At 38.2% G+C, this 14,763-nt stretch overlaps 2 protein-coding genes across 11 annotated transcripts in view; one reads left to right on the top strand and one right to left on the bottom strand.

The window, feature by feature from the left end:
* Window positions 1–8,966, bottom strand: part of Kiaa0825 (KIAA0825 ortholog) — a 485,775-nt gene extending 476,809 nt beyond the window's left edge. For 5 of the 9 annotated variants that reach the window (XM_029561736.1, XM_029561737.1, XM_008829335.2 and 2 more), the window contains exon 1: window positions 8,845–8,948. The gene's annotated coding sequence lies outside the window, so the exon portion shown is untranslated. Of the gene's footprint in view, window positions 1–8,844 lie in introns of all 9 variants that reach the window. The other 4 variants (XM_029561732.1, XM_029561735.1, XM_029561734.1 and 1 more) reach the window with 3 other exon arrangements.
* Window positions 8,967–8,990: 24 nt separating this feature from the next.
* The window catches only part of Slf1 (SMC5-SMC6 complex localization factor 1), a 67,354-nt gene continuing 61,581 nt past the window's right edge, over window positions 8,991–14,763 (top strand). The window contains exon 1 of one of the 2 annotated variants that reach the window (XM_008829330.3): window positions 8,991–9,128. The gene's annotated coding sequence lies outside the window, so the exon portion shown is untranslated. The remainder of the gene's footprint in view (window positions 9,129–14,763) is intronic. The other variant, XM_029561740.1, reaches the window with a different exon arrangement.

The following is a 14,763-nucleotide window of genomic DNA, read 5'->3' as shown; positions in this document are numbered from 1 at the left end:
ACTAAGAAAAAACCAAGCATTGCAATTCTAATATCTGACAAAATAGACTTTAAACTAAAACTAATCAGAAAAGATAAAGAAGGCCACTTCATTTGGATCAAAGGAACAACAAATCAAGAAGATATTACAATCATGAACATATCTTCACCAAACTCTAGTGCACCCCACTTCATAAAAACTATACTACAGGACTTTAAGACAAAGATTATTTCCAACTCATTAATAGTAGAGGAATTCAATATCCCACTGTCTCCACTGGATAGGTCAACAGGGAAGAGAGTTAATAGAGAGACATCTGAATTAAGCAATACCATATATCAAACTGACTTAACAGACATCTACCAAGTATTCCACCCAAGCACCAAAGGACATACTTTCTACCAAGCACCCCATGGAACCTTCTCCAAAATCGACCATAGACTGGGGCACAAAACAAGCCTCAAGAAATACAAAAAAAAATTGAAATGATTCCATGCACTCTATCAGACCACAATGCAATAAAGCTCACAATCAACACCGGAAGAAGCCCTAATCACCACATGAACACATGGAGATTAAACAACACACTCCTGAATGATGAATGGGTCAAAAGAGAAATGAAGAAAGAAATAAAAGTATTCCTGGAACTACATGAAAGGGACAACACAACACAAAAAAGCCTCTGTGAAACACTGAAAGAAGCGTTCCTTAGAGGGAAGTTAATAGCTCTAAGTGCCTACATCAAAAAATCGGAAAGAACACAAATAAATGACTGAACAGTGCAACTAAAGACACTTGAAAGGCAACAGCAAACGAAACCCAAACACAGGAGATGAGAAGAAATGACAAAAGCTGGGGCAGAAATTAATGAAACTGAAACAAAGAAAACAATATAAAGAATCAAAAAATCCAAGAGCTGGTTCTTTGAAGATAAACAAGATTGAAAGACCTCTAGTACAGGTAACCGAAAGAAAGAAAGAAAGAGCACCTCCAAATCAATAAAATCAGAAATGAAAGGGGAAACATCACAACGGACACCAGAGAGATACAGAACATTATAAGGGAATACTTTAAAAACCTATATGCTACTGAATTGGAAAATCTAAAGGAAATGGACGGATATCTAAAGGCATGGGACCCACCAAAACTAAATCAAGAAGAGAATTAACAGTGCAAACAGACCCCATAACAAGAAAAGAAATTGAAACAGTAATACAAAACCTCCCAACTAAAAAGCCCAGGACCAGATGGCTTTACAGCAGAAGTCTATCAAATGTTTAAAGAATCTCTATATCCAATAATACTTAATTTATTCAAAAAGATAGAAATGCAGGGAAATTTCCAAATACCTTCTATGAAGCCAGCATCACTCTAATACCAAAGCCAGGTAAAGATACAACCGAAAAAGAAAACAATACACTCATATCCTTAATGAACATAGATGCAAAAATTCTCAACAAGGTACTTGCAAACCACATACAGACACATCAGAAAGATCCTCCACCATAAACAAGTCAGCTTTATCCCAGAGATGCAAGGATAGTTCAATATATGTACGTCAATAATTGTCATAAATCCTATAGATGGGCTCAAAGACAAGAACCACATGGTTATCTCCATAGATGCAGAAAACACATTTGACAAAATTCAACATGCTTTTATGTTCAAAGTCCTAGAGAGAATTGGACTGGAGGGAGCATAACCTATCACTTTTCCAGTTAGTACTCCTGTAATTTCCTTCTCCTGTCTTATTGTTCAAGCAAGAGCAATAAGACAAGAACAGGAAATAAAAGGAGTAATAATTGGAAAAGAGAGATCAAATTATCCTTTTTGCAGATGATATGATATTATATCTAAGAAACACCAAAAATTCCACGAGAAAACTCCTAGAGATGATTAACACGTTCAGTAGAGTAGCAGGTTACAAAATTAACCTACAAAAGTCTGTAGACTTTCTATATACCAATAAGAAGCAATCAGAGAAAGAGCACATGGAACCACTTCCATTCACAATAACTGCAAAAAACAAATAAAATGTCTCAGGAGAAGACATTAAAGAGGTCTACAAGGAAAATTTTAACTCTTTAAAGAAAGAAATTGAGGAAGACATCAGAAGATGGAAGGACCTCCCATGCTCATGGATTGGAAGAATTAATATTGTGAAAATGACCATCCTACCAAGAGTCATATATAGATTCAATGCAATGCCAATCAAAATCCCCATGACATTTTTCACAGAATGGGAACAAACCATCCTAAGATTCATATGCAAGCACAAAAGACCTCAGATAGCCAAAACAAACCTGAGCACTAAGAGCAATGCCGGGGATTTTAATATACCAGATTTTAAGCTGTATTACAGAGCTATAGTCATAAAAACAAAATGGTACTGGCACAAAAATAGACCCATAGATCAATAGAACAAAATTGAAGACCCAAATATGAGTAAATGCAATTTCAGCTACCTGATATTTGACAAAGGGCCAAGAATATCTACTGGAGGAAAGACAGCATGTTTACCAAATGGTGTTGGCCAAACTGGTACTTCACCTGTAGAAGAATGAAACTAAACCCCTATCTTTCACCCTGCACTAAAGTCCACTCCAAATGGATCAAAGACCACAATTTAGGGCCTGAAACTGAAACTGTTAGAAGAAAACATTGGGGAAAACAAGAAGATATTGTTTTAGGGAAGGATTTTCTAAACCACACATCAATTGCTCAGGTGACAAGGGCAAAAATTAACAAATGGAACCTCATTAAACTAAAAAGCTTCTGTACATCAAAGGAGGCAACCAGGGAAGTAAACAGAAAGCCCACAAAATGGGAGAAAATCTTCACCAGCGAGACATCTGACAGAGGTTTAATGTCCAGAATATATAACAAACTCCAAAAAGAGAGAATCAAGACAAGAAGTAACCCAATTGAAAGGAAGGCTAAGCAGCTGAACAGAGAGTTCTCAAAAGAAGTAAAAAATGGCTATGAAACATCTTAAAAGATGTTCAACATCACTAATAATTAGGGAAATGCAAATAAAACCACTTTAAGATTTCATCTTACCCCAGTCAGGCTAAGATCAAGAGAACAAATTATACCAAATGTTGGAGAGGATGTGGGGAAAGGGAAACACCCATCCACTGCTGGGGGGCTGCAAACTTTTTCAACCCCTATGGAAAGCAGTGTGGAGAACTCTTCAAAAAATACATAACGAACCTTCCATTTGACCCAGTTATACCACTCCTTGGCATATACCCAAAGAACTCATCCTATTTCAGAGACACTTGTACATCAATGTTTGTTGCTGCTCTTTTCACAATAGCTAAAGATGGAAGCAACCTAAGTGTCCTTCAACTGACGAGCGGATAATGAAAATGTGGTTCATTTATGCAACGGAATTTTCTCAGCAGTAAAGAAAGATGAAATCATGAAATTTGCAGGTTAAATGTATGGAACTAGAAACTGTTATACTAAGTCAAGCAACACAGACCCAGAAAAAATATCAACATATCTTCTCCCTCATATGTGGATTCTAGAACCAAACCCTGATAAGTGAGTATGAATCCAGACATAACTACAGGAACCAGGATAATTGAAAGGAAACAGGAAGTTAAAGGAAAAGAACCTGAAAGAGAAAAACAGTAGGAAAAAGGCCTTAACAAGGGAGATATGGATAACAATTGGGTTAGTTTAAGGGACGGGGCGGGGGGCGGGGGAAGCTTATACGAGGAACCTAGGAGAGGAAGGGAAAGAAGGACTCAAGAGAGGTAGGACCATAGGAGAAGGGTATTAGTAAGGGAGGAAGGGGGGAAATGGGGACACCTTAACTGGGAAAACCATGATGGAGAGGTGAGACAATGCAAGAGATAAATAATGCCTAGCTAGTTTTGAAAAACAGAGGGAACCATATTACTCCTACAACCTACTGACAAATTATACATAGCAGATCAATAAATATATGTCTAGGTAAGGTTTATCTGAGAACAATTGGTTTTTCCCAATATTTATCTATATGACACAGTAATTAAAAGTACCAGATGGTGGAACTAACCTTCTTGGGTGTTTAACAGACACACTTTGAAGACTATACTAATTTGGTCAGAGGGACATAAAGGACAGTTTTTGCTCCTTGCCCTCCTAGGTCAAATAGTTCCAGGGGACTTAGAGCATCTCTCAAAAAGTCCTGTAATTGTGGTGGGTCACCTGTCTGCTTGATCAAGGACGCCAAGGAGACCCCACCAGATGGACTTGAACCAGTGTCCAGTCTACAAAGAGGAGGGTCAACACAGAAGAATCATTTCCGACAGTCTCCAAAGAGAAGCCAACCATGGTTGAGCAGGACCTTTGACTTATCTTCACATAGGCAGAACTGGTAAAAGGAAGGAGCCAGGGGCTCCTCCCAAGCCCATGTGACCCCTGAGGAACAGATCTTCAAATGACCTTAAGAGTAAAAATAAATTGGTTTATCTGGGTCAACTGTATGGCCTTAAACACCGAAAAGGAAAGTATAACCAAAGATTAAAGGGGACAATATAATTTCTTAATAGTCCATATGCATAGCTAAAAGCTACATAAAAAGCAATAATGCCAGATAGGAGATACCTTCTTTTGAGTTGTTGGCCAGGGTAGCCCAAGGGACTCCCAGATAGTAACCCAGCATAGAACTGGGAAAATGAACAGTAGACCCCAATCTTATCTAAAGGAATATTGACAACTGCTGCTAGATGAGGAACAGCTGACCCTCCTAAAACAAAGACCTAGAGATAGGCTGACTAGATTCTCCAGAAGGACAAGTAGTGGGGAATGGCTGGGGTGCTGACAACACAGCAGACAGTAGCAGGGCTATCAGAGTATAAGGGCTCTAGTGGGGGGATGGAGGCTATGGGAGGGTGCCATTAGGGAAGTGAGTGTATTGTTGAATAAGATGGTTTGGGATGTTCTGTGTGATATATGCACACACACACACACACAAAATCAACAAATTTTTAAAATGTATTATATTTGAGGAGGAAGCCTGGAAATTTATGTCATGCTAATTAGTAGAGGTGATAAACATTACCACTGTAATCTACCCAATGACTTTATAGACATACAGATGTGCCAAGGATCCAAGTGCAACCGATTATGCCTAGTAATAATCAGAAACATACAGATTAGAGATGCATGCATCAACATCTCAGTTTGAGTAGCAAAAACAATGAGTCTTTGTTCTAAAATGAAATGGAGATCTTTTTTTAAAGGTTAAAAACTCATTCAATTCTATGTCTTACAGGGCTTAAATTGAGTTCAATATTGTATAACTGTAGTAACTCAACTGTGAACCTAGAAACTTGCACCGACTTATGAAAGACATGTGTACTCTTGCTCTGGAGTATGTTACTGAATATGTTAAAGGTGTAGTGAAATTTTTCTTCTAATTATGTAGTTATTAAAAATTTTTTAAATGATTAAAAAAATAATTCTTCAAAGCATAAAAAAGGAGGTCACAAGCTAAAATGTAGAATATTAAATTCTTTTATGTGAAAGACACATATACATAGATCCAGACTTATCTGGAGAAACATGAGAAACATGATACTTAGGTATCTCTGATGTATGGAATTATATTTTGAGCAATTTTTAATTTCTTTGTTTCAGATTCACTTGTATATACAAATATTCTTGTAAGAAATAAAGTTCAAAAAAAATTAAAAAGAAAATAACTGCCAGTTCAACTCTTTACAGATTGTGGTCATACACATAAACCACTGATTATTAAAAAGCATACATCTTTACACACCCACATTATTGTCTGCAGCCTGTCCTAACCTCTACTTTTACCTTAGTTCTGTTGTTAACTTTCACTATTCCATGCATCCAAATGACTTAGTCACTGTTCTCTTTTCTCCCAATAGGACATTCCTCCCTATGGTCCCCTTGCAAAAACCCTCACCAGGCCCAAGCTCTCCCTTATCTTCTTCATCAAGTCTTTGTCCTCCAGGAAGCAAAATTCCTTTGCTATCATTTGCTATCACATTTTTCAGTCAGCAATGGTTGTAAGTTTATTACAACTATTGCACATCGAACTTCAAAGATTCTTCACCCTTTAACTAGGCCTGACTTTCTACAGTTTCTACCACCTCCCAAATGGTTCCAACAGCTGGGTACCAAGTGTTCAACATATGAGTCTGTCCTGGGACACTTCAGAGTCAAATGATAACATTTTGCTCCTGTGACCAAGCTTGAGATGATGATCAAAACAGATACCGTCTGAACCTTCATAATTATTGAAATGTGACAAAAAGAAAAATATCTCTTATATTTTATGTGATACACAGAAGCAAATATATCTCAGATAGTTAAGTTAGTGAAAGGTAATTTAATATACATCAGTATTTGAGATTAGTTTTATACATAGAGCTTAGTCTTGTGTAAAACAAGATATTCTTTAGAATCAACTTCTGTGTCATTTTCATTATTGTCAGTTCAACTAGATTTTAGTGAATTCTTGAATGTTTGACTTTTTCTAGTTCTCTATGTAAATAAAATACTGGAACAGGCAGGTTTAATTAAGCACACTCTCTTAAAGTATATGCATAGGAATTATCCTCCATCTAAGAGTCCTAGAATAAAATAGTTGTTTTGGTAATAACTAGTAAAAAATAACAATTCCTTAGAAAACTGTTACAAAATTCAAATTTTATGTGCTTGTTCTTATCCATTCATTCTACACCCACCCACACACACACACACACACACACACACACACACACAAACAGATATAGATGTGTGACTTAATAGCTGCCTTTAATGTTAGCTGACACTCTGGACTTAAGAGTCAGTAATATGCTACTGGTCTCTACATCTCTTGCTTTTGACCTAAGTAACCGCATTTATCTACTATACCATGTAGAGTATGGGTATTTACTTGGGTTAGAATGATAAAACTGACCATTTATGAGAAATGTAATTCACATGTGAAAATTACCTATGCAAATGAACACAGTCCTTAAATCACTTTATTTTCCATATATATATTGGCTTTTAACGCAATGTATTATCTATCCAATTTTACATAACACTAAAAGAATGATTCAGCTGATTTTTTAAAAATTTATTTTATTTTTATTTATGTGTATGCATGTATCTGTGTACCTGAGTGTGGGTAACTGCAGAAGCCAGAAGAGGATATCAGATTCCCTGGAGGTGCAGTTACAGGTAGTGTCACCTGCCTAATGTGAATGCTGGGAACTCAACTCAGGTCCTCTATAAAAGCAGCAAGTACTTGTAACCACTGAGCCATCTCTCCTGCCCCTGTTTGTTTTTGGAGACAAGGTCCCTTTTAGCTCAGACTGTACTTGATGTCTAGGATCTAGCACAGTTTGACCTTTAACTCCTAATTCTCCTGCCCCGACCTCTGAAATACTGAAATTACAGGCATATAGCACCTTGCCAGGCTATTACGTTTATTTATACTAGAAAGTACTGAAGACAATAAAGAGCTAAAGTCTGAATATAGGTAGACTGGAGTCAAATCTCCATTGTGAAAATTGTATGTATAGGAAGTCACAATTTCTGTGTTGTAATTAAAAAAGCATTCAAAACAGATAGGATTTAAAAAATAAGTATTAAGTAATATGTAAAGTACCTGGCAGACAGTAAATAGTCATGGTATTTATGATTTGCTTTGTTAATATGAATCATAAACCAAGAGCAATGATTTAAAAAACAAGTTGGTATGTGGAAATAACATATAGTCTCTTTGAAAGAATTTATATCTGATCATTTTGAGAAATAAGGGGGAAATGTATATAAATACAATATTTTGTTCAATGGGAAAATTACAAAATTTTGATGAATTATTAACCAAACAGGAGGCTAAAAAGGTCAATATGCCGTCTGAAATATGTTGCTTTACTCCCAAAAGCAAAATGGCAGTTGTCTGTAGTTTCAGGGTCCTTGATTTGAACATGGTAGGTTTTCATAGACATCTTTTGGGAATGGATACCTTTGGTGGGGGAACAAAAAAAGCAACAACAAAAAAAGGGGGGTAAAAGTGGTTACTGAATTATAAGATGGAGAGTGAAAACTACTTATCTTCAGAAACTGCATTAGTCAAGAAAGCGCAAAACTCCAAGGTTCACCTCATGCACCTCTGAGGGTCTTTGGATAAAGGAGCATCTTTCCTCATTCTAGATCTCTGTCAGAAGCAATTCTCTTCACAACTATTCTGGTTACCCCAGACTTCCAACTAAAATTCTCCTAAATTTCTCATTATTGAGAGAGCTTGGAGCAAAGCCAGAGCATGCGTTTCTGAAAGTACACCTGATTCCTGATCACTGGGTTCCAGAAGCTAAAATGTGCGTCTAAAGCCGATGCATGGAATTATAAGCCCAATAACATATGTCGTTAGTTCACAGCCACCAGGAAAACATAGGCCATTCCTCACCCAATTAATACTGAAGGAGAAAAGTTCAAGTGGGGTTCCACACCCCACTTTCTAAATGTTTGTAAAGGGTGTCTTCAGCTGTCTGTGAGCTTCCCAGGCACAGCACCTCCAAAGTAAGGAAACAGTAAAGCGGTTTTCAGGAAACCAGGGTGATGAAAGCCTGCAAATAGGAGATAGTAGGAACAGTGACCCTTGGCATGAACCCAGTTGTCTGTGGTCTCGCCCAGGGGCGCTAGGAAACTCAAGGTCGAGCTCCAAGTTGGAGACAGATACTGCGAGTTAAGAAGACAGTAAGCCAGGGTCCCAGGCCTTCTCCAGACCCAAGTAGGGTCAAGCGCCCCGCGGACGTCTTCTGGTTCAACATTCCCCGCTCACTTCTAGGTCCGGCCAAGGAGCTGGAGTTAGCCCAGTTGGCCTGAAGCGCCAGAAAAGCCACTTACCAGTCTCCGCCTCCGACGCGGATCTCTTAGGAGCCTGAAATGGGGGCAGAGTCAAGTGCTCCACCAGCCCAAACCACCCTGGCGACGGCTCGTGAGCGTCACTGACAACCACCCGGAAGTGGTAAACTGTTTCCGGGGCGTCGGAGCGCGCGGCGGGAAATAATTTCCCAAGCCCGGATTAGTGGAACAGCAAGAGTATTGGTAGTCGTCGTTCCTACCGCCGCCGCCGCCGCCGCCGTCGTTCCCCCGAACAAAGCAGCTAGACCCTCCGGCCGGCCGGGAAGGTAAAGAGCCTCAGCTCTGAAGACGCCGTTTTCCCCGTCCCCAAACCGCGCCCTGCGAAGCTCCCCCCGTGCCAGTTGGGCCGGGCCGGGCGGCGGCGCTTGGCGCCCGCTCTGTCCACAGCCGTGGTTCGTTCCCAGTCGACTCGCTGCGGGCGCCTGAGCTGGTGGCGGCGGCCGCAAACCTCCGCCAGCTCGGCCTGGCCCCCGGCGCCCGTCCGCAGGGCGCACTCAGCTACCACCCCGGCGCCGGGCCCCGCAGGGATCGCGCTAGGCCGCCGGCGTCCCGCGTTTCCATAGAACCGGATGGGACGCCTCCCCTCAGCCCAGTTGGCTGCTGTCCAGAACAGCGTCAGTGTTGGTGGCAGGGAATCCCCGGGCCTACCTTCGTGAAATCAGGAAAATTATGGGTTTTTTTTTTCCCTCCCAAATAGAATTATGCTTTGTTTTGTTTTGTTTTTAACACGGAAATGGCAATGGGCGACTCTGCGACTACTTAGGCCTTTAAACAAACATTACCCACGTACACGTTACCCGAAGGCAGGGTCTGTGTTCTTGGGGATTATCAGCTTCCTGAGTACAGGGACAAGCTTATCTGGAGAGTTCTTCCACTTTCAAGGCCTCTGATTAAATATTAAGAAAAACTGATTTGCCTTAATACTCAAAGTCAGTATGTGGGCCTTGAGATAGATGCAACTTGATTTTGAAGTCCCCAAGCTCTTTTATGACAAATGACTCTCCGCTACAGAAAAAAAGAAAAAAAAAAATTTAGAGACACTGGGAATGAACTGACTCTATAGTATACATATGACAGCCACTACATCATATGGACTTTTTTGGTTCATGTTACTCTGTTGTGACTCAATTTCTATGTTGTTTTAAAAGATATTCCTGTTAATGGAAAGTTTGTGTAGCATTATTATAGGTGGTCAGTACATAAGCTGATCATTTGGGATTGATTTGTGTAAGGGAGGAAATTTGATTATTTGTAAGTTAGCACTAAGAATTTTCTTAACTTTTATGACTTAAGATATTGAAACGCTTGAATGTTTAAGTACATTTTATTGTAAAAACAATTGGTCTTCAATAAGTAAGTAAACTTCTCCTAGACCTGTTTTTTAAATCCAGATATTGGTTATGCTTCATTGATGTAAGGGAAGTTTAATTATGTGATCTAGAATTTTCTTGCTTTCATAAGGCCGAAAGCAGAGATCTTGTTAGTCAGTGAAATAATGGTCAAATGTAATTACTTCTTTCCATCAAAATTAAAAACAAAATGCCTAAGATTTCATGCCATGCATCTTCAGTTTTGACTGATGAGTCAAGACTTTGGTTTTTAGGAAACTAGTAGTACAGTTTTACTAATTAGGCAGTGTTATCATTATTATATGTATCTTCACTATGTTATTCTACAAGTCTTTCTACTGTATAAAAATATTTGAAAAATAAAGTCAACTATATATGGTGGCATAGGCCTTTATTCCCAGCACATTGGAGGCAGAGACAGGCAGATAGATCTCTGTGGTCCACCAGCTTGGGCTAGATAGCAAGTTCTAGGCCAGCTGGGGCTACAGGAAAACCCCTGTCTCAAAAGTAAAAAAAAATAAACAAAACAGGAACCCCCCCCCAAAAAAATCAAAGCAAAAGTCATTAACTGTTACTTTTATAATTGACTCTAGGAATATTACTGGCTGTTTGCTGTTAGTTTTTGGTAAGAAAACCTGTGTGAATAACTCCAGTGATTGATTTCAAATTTGTTTTGAGAAGGATATAATAGAAACTTTGTGCTTTACCAAAAGAAAAGATAATGAAGATAATGGTACTTTTTAGATTGTTCCTAGAACCGTGTAGGTATTTTAGACATTTGTATTATTTTTTCTGAAAAAAATTCATAGTTGTTTATTAAATAATTGTTTTGTTCCAGGCGTGGTGGCGCACGCCTTTAATCCCAGCACTCAGAGGCAGAAGCAGGTGGATCTCATGTGAGTTCAAGGCCAGCCTGGTCTACGTAGTGAGTTCCAGGACAGCTGGGGCTACAGGGAGACCCTGTCTCACAAAGACCAGAAAATAAAAAATAAAAATAATAATAATTGTTTTGCTGCTCTAAATGTCTTCTTAACCTATGTAGTAGATTGTTTTTCATGCAGTTGTTCTTTCTACTGTACTAGCTGAAAATAGTTGGCTTTGAAAATTAAAGTGTGTTTTAGAGAAGTAGACAATCTGCAAATAAGCCAAGTTGGTATTGTAAAGACAGCATATCCTTTTCACAGAAACAAGCTTATCCTTGATTTTTAGTTTTACTGTTTTTATAGAGTTATGAACCCTTAAGGCAGTTGTTTTTGTTTTTGTTCCTTCCCCCCTGCTGGAGATTGAACTCAGCACCTAACTCCTGCTGAGTACATCCTCTCTACTCTGAATTAGAGTAGTTGGCTAGTTTCTAAATTAGTCATGATCCCTGGTGTTCTCATTAGTACCCTGTGTTCTCATCTGTATGTAGATAAATGGTACTTATGGTATGAAGAGGAAAATGAACTAACATATGAAGTGTGTAGACCACCATAAGACTTAAAATCTAAAATCTTAGATTTGTGCCCTTCATAACAGAATAATCCAAACAAACCTCCCAGTATACCAAAATAAGTTAGTGTTTATCCCTTGAACCTTGTCTTTGATTACTTTGATTCCTAAGGAGCCCTTTTAACCCTAAACTAGCCCAGCCTGTACCATGGGCAGTATTGGATGATGGGATATCCCCACCTTTCTTCAGCCTCTCATTTTTCCCCTCACCCCAGCCATTCTTCATTTCTTCTCTATAATCTAAAATTCACCATCAAAAGGACCAATTACTATTCCTTTTCCAAATAATGTCATTGAGGCAAGAACATGTTTGAAGTCTCATCACTGGAAACCTCTAGTTTTTCTTTTCCTTTGTTGTGTGGTTCTGTACATTGAACCTAGGGTATTGCACTGCTAGGTAGATACTCTACCATTGAGCTACATCTCCAACCATTAAATAATTAATATATTTGCATAATTGAAAGATGGAGCAGGAAATAAGATGGCTTCTTTTTTCGTTTTGTTTTGTTTTGTTAATACCCCACAGAGTATGAGTGTGAAGGTCAGAGGGACAGCTTATAGGAATTGATTTTCCTCCTTTCACCATGTGGGTCTCAGGATTGAACGCAGGTTATCAACCTAGGTGGCAAATGCCTTAACTTGCTGAGCCATCTTCTTGGTTGTAACATGACATCTTTTAAAACAAATTCCATAGGCCAGCTGAATGACATTAAGCCAAGGGCCTGTTTCTCTCCTATGCTAAGAGGGGCCAGGATTTAGTTTCATTTTAATTAAATTTTCTATTTAATTGTACTGAAGACTTTTTTATACTTTGCAGAAGGGAATTTCAAATGAATATTAACCTTAATTTGCTGTAAAAGGAGGTTGCAAATCAAAATAGTTTCATAGTATAATGAAAATGAAGAGACCACCAGTTTTCATTATGCGGGTTAAAAACCATGAAATATTAGCATGAAAAAATAACTATAAAAATTATGTACATACCTAAATTTTGTCATGTGCTTAATTTTAATGTACACATAAAACTGATGGAGTAGTATTACAAGGCGAAGAAATTGGAGATGATTTTATTTATTCATTCTGTATTCTTTGTAATACTTTTGAAATTTTCCATAATCATATGTTGATGAAAAATTTTGAAAATGGGACTGGAGAGGTAGCTCAGGGGATAAGAGCGCTTGCTGTTCTTCCAGAAGACCTGGGTTTGACTCCCAGTACCCACATGCAGCTCTCATCCTCTCCTGGCCTTCTCAGCACTACATACACACCAATGAACATACCAGCAATTCAAACACATATAAAAATAAATAAATAATTTTAAGAAACTAAAAGACAAAAAAAATCAGTAAAGATTATTTTAGAAGTAAAAATGTAGTTCTTGCCAGGTGAGTGACACTTTTAATCTCAGTACTCCAAAGGCAGAGGCAGGCAAATCTGAGGCCAACCTGGTCTACATAGCAAGTTCCAGACTACTCAGGGCCACATAGTAGCACGCTGCCAAAAAAAGTTCTTAAATACATATATATGGCTGGTTGTAAAAGAAATTCTAGTGCAGAATAAGAAACTTCTCCTTACTTTCCTGCAAAGACTTCCTTAGGCACCTTGCTTCTCTTTTCTGCAGCATTTCTTTTTTGCCACTCTTTTAGCCTGCTTCTCCGTCCTGCCTTCCAAATGCTGATACTCTTGTCTACCCCTCCTACCCCACCTTCCTGCTATGCCTCACAGGGTCTTGCTCTGTAAGCCCATGTTGGATTCTGACTCTCCTGTGTCCTTCCTCAGCTTCTGCCTTTGTGTTCTTACAGATACCCTTGTCTCGACTCTCCTAGGTTTAACATATTCTAGCAGTGTTCTTCAAGCATGATTCAGCACTGTATTGTAAAGAATTCAAAGGATCTGAAAAAAAGTCTATAATAAAATATTCACAATTACCATGATGAGAAATATAGGTTTACTGGTGTTTCTGACTGGAGCTAAGTGCAAAGGAATTTCAGGCATCAAGGATAGGCCCTTGTGGGAGATATTTTAGGAAAGTCCACACCACAGAGACAGTTGCTTGCTATGTGTAAAAGCGAGCTGTGTTTACAATCACTCTCCTTCGTTGTGTTTTTTTAATGATTCAAGGTAAGTAAATTTTTAAAAGATTATTATAAAGTTTAAAAATACTATAGGAAGGTTTTCTTTTTTTTTTTTATGTGTATGAATGTATTGCCTGTATGTATATGAGTACACCCATGTTGTGCAATGCTGAAGAGGTCAGAAGAGGGCTTCAGATTCCCCTGGAACTGGAGTTAAGGATGGTTCATAGCCACCATGTGGGTGCTGGGAATCAAACCCGGGTCCTCTACAAGAGCAGTCAGTGCTCTTAACAGCTGAGCCATCTCTCCAGCCAGAAGGTTTTTTAATAACTAAGAATGTATTATAATGTATAATATTGTTTACTATCAAGATAGAAAACATTTAGCTATTAAAAATAAACACCCCTTCCATTTTGTTGTCACCTGTGTTGATGCTTCAAAGATCACACCCCTCCATAAATGTTCTAGAAAAAATGTAATTATTTTAGAAATATCATTGGTATGATTAACTGCATTATGGAATATTTGTTGTTTTTCCTTGTACTATAAGATGTCTAGATGTTAGCTCTCATTCTACTTACCTCAGAACATATCACCTACATAAAATTTGACCGTACTTATAATTGTCCAGCTTATTGATAGGCATTAAGGAAATTTCTATGTTGTTCTTTTCTAATTCATTGGCATATCAAACCATTATTTGTTTTTTTTTAATCTTTCAGGATAGGGAAGAACTATCAAGCCACTCATTTTATAAATATATCCATAATGTATATATTGCTGTATATGTCAATTGTCCTCATGCAACCATCCATTTTAAATTTGATATGGGTCATTAGTTTGTCATACAATATGGTGCTTTAAAAGCATTGCTACATATATATTGTAAACTTTTGCTTCAAATGGATAATTTTATTACAGAATATGAACAATTAGATTAGATTTTGCTTTTTAAAAATTGCTAGTTGTTTTGTGCATGTCCAGGA

The sequence above is a fragment of the Nannospalax galili genome, unplaced genomic scaffold, assembly GCF_000622305.1.
Source record: "Nannospalax galili isolate Female #2095 unplaced genomic scaffold, S.galili_v1.0 scaffold173, whole genome shotgun sequence".
NCBI classification, from domain to species: domain Eukaryota; kingdom Metazoa; phylum Chordata; class Mammalia; order Rodentia; family Spalacidae; genus Nannospalax; species Nannospalax galili.
The sequence above is the reverse complement of the archived record's forward strand: the minus strand, read 5'-3'. Positions and strand labels throughout refer to the sequence as shown.